Source organism: Panicum virgatum, chromosome 3N (assembly GCF_016808335.1).
Source record: "Panicum virgatum strain AP13 chromosome 3N, P.virgatum_v5, whole genome shotgun sequence".
Classification (NCBI taxonomy): Eukaryota; Viridiplantae; Streptophyta; class Magnoliopsida; order Poales; family Poaceae; genus Panicum; species Panicum virgatum.
In genome coordinates, this window is record NC_053147.1 from 11,558,555 (window position 1) to 11,561,019 (window position 2,465).

At 54.5% G+C, this 2,465-nt stretch overlaps 1 pseudogene; it reads right to left on the reverse strand.

Annotated features, from left to right (window-relative positions):
• Window positions 1-1,186: 1,186 nt before the first annotated feature.
• On the reverse strand, window positions 1,187-2,047 carry LOC120667354 (annotated as a pseudogene).
• Between the last annotated feature and the right edge of the window lie 418 nt (window positions 2,048-2,465).

The following is a 2,465-nucleotide window of genomic DNA, read 5'->3' on the forward strand; positions in this document are numbered from 1 at the left end:
TGCAAAACTATGATAAAAGGGGCTAGACATGGAGTACATATGTGGGTTAATCATAGCTAAGTGTAAGGGTAAAGAACAATTAAATTCGGACCGTCCGGCTTGGGAGAAGCGGACCGTCCGGTCAGGTGCGGACCGTGTTGGGTGAAAACATGCTCTCTGACTAAATCGCGGACCGTCCGCGTAGGTTAAGCGGACCGTCCGCCTCTTAGATTATGAAAGGCTAGGAATCGTGCAGAGACTGTGTTGATTTGGGGGGATCTGGCGGACCGTCCGGCCATGTCGGGCGGACCGTCCGCGACACGGCCGAGGCTCACCGGCGAGTTCGCCGCCGGAGATTCCGAGCACGGTTTGGGGTGGGGTTTGATCCTAGAGGTTCCTGGGAGCCTAGGGAGTTCACTTTGGTAGCTAAACCACACATGCATTAAGATCTCAAAGCTCTAGGGCAACAATGGTGATTGGGCTCTAGGTGAGTTCTTAGCTTCACATCCTAAGGCAATGGGGAATGGATCGGGGAGGGGAAACACTCACCGGCGTCGAGTAGGATACCAGCAAGGGCTTCAAGGCGACGGGGAAGGCTTGGAGTAGCTCGGGTCGTCTTCCTTGTTTGGGGCTTGAAGGAGGAGATGGAGTAGAAGAAGAACCCGTTGGGGAAGCTCCTCCCCAAGGAAGAAGAGTAGATCGGGGCGGTGTAGATCGTCAGCGTCGTTTTTTGGCGTTCTCCGGCGATGCTCCGGCGAGGTAGGGCATCAATGGCAAGAGAGGAGGAAGGGGAGCTCCTCCATGACTTAGCTAGAGAGAGAAGTGTTTGGGGAGAGTGGGAGGGAGAGAGAGGGCTGGGAGATGGTTCCCAGGTGAAGAGGAGTCAGGCTGACGAGTGGGGTCCGAGGGTAGGACGTGGCGCCCAGACTTTACGCGCATGACACGCACCAGAGATGCACTGGCGGACCGTCCGCGAGTGAGGAGCGGACCGTCCGCGGATGGGTGATGTGGCAGTGAAGTCGATGTGTCCAAGGTGAACCGTGGTATGCCACATGGCATAACTGCGGACCGTCCGCCGTTTAGGGACAGACTGTCCGCCACTACCAAAAATAGTGGATTAGTTTAAGGTTTAATTCTCTCCTTAAGTATGAGCTAATTATGTTTAAAACTTAATGATACACATGATGCTATATTTAACTTGTTAACAAACATAAAGCTGTTACAGCGGCCAAGCATGTTTAGCACCGAGCTTAATCGAACACGGCGGCAGTTGGCGGTCATGATCTGATCCCACAGGAACTAATAATGCATCAAAACATGAAGCTGAGAGTAGATCGTAGTAGTTGATTCGTAACCCAAACAAACAATGTTTTTCAATTTGCCACCCGCAACTGCTTGTGCGATCGGAAACAGATGTGCGCGCGGCTCAGCGCGGGAACGGGATCTCCACGCTAAAATCCAGAGTCCCCCCTTCCCTAAAATCCCTCCCTCTCGCTCGCCTAATCACACTCCTCTCCTAGGCAACTACTATGTCTAGCGCACGCGGCAGCGGAGGTGGGATGGCGGCGCCGGCGAGCCGGTTCGCGCCTGCCTCGTCGCCTAGGCGGAGCGCGCGAGGCGGGAGGCGATGGCGGAGTGGTACATGGCGTCGTGGAACGACTCCGTCCGCGCCATCCGCGCCCGCAGCTCCCGCGCCTTCTCCTCCGTCAGCCCGCCCGCCCACGAACGGCCTCCGCCTCCGGGCCGCCGCGGCGCCGTCCTGGGCCGCCCCCGGCGCCGGGGCCTCCAAGTAGTCGGCCTTCCCGGACCACCCCAGCAGCGGCGCCCACCACTTGCTGCCGCCCTCCCCCGCCCCGCCGGCGGTGCGGACCACCCCACCGGCGGCGCGGGGCCGGGCATCTGCCGGGCGGGCCGGGAACGACGCGGCGCATGAGGACGGTGCCGTCGCCATTGCCATCGGGTCTCTGCCGATTGGTTCTCTCCGACGCTTCCTCTTGCCTTGGGAGTTGGGCGGCGGCTGGAGTTGCTAGTGGTGGTGGATTTCTTCGGCCGATTTCTTGATGCGAAACGAGGCTGGTGGTGGATGGTCACGGCGTTGAGGACGAATTTAAGGGTTGTTTGGTTCCAGGGACTTAAAAAAAAAGTCTCTAGAACTTTTTAGTATTTATAAGTATTAAATAAATATTAATTATAAAACTAACTGCAGAACTCTGGAGCTAAACTGCGAGACGAATCTAATGAGGTATATTAATCTATGATTAGCGAATGATTACTGTAGCATCACTGTAGCAAATTATGAATTAATTAGGCTCATTAGATTCGTCTCGCGAAAAAACACTCAAGTGTCAAAAAAATATTTATAAACATATTTTATTTAATACTATAAAATAGTAATATTCTTTTTAATGTGATAGAGACTTTTGAAAAAAGTTTGGTTCCAAACAGAGTGGGAGGAGATGGAAGCGACTGGGATAAGACCGCCGCGT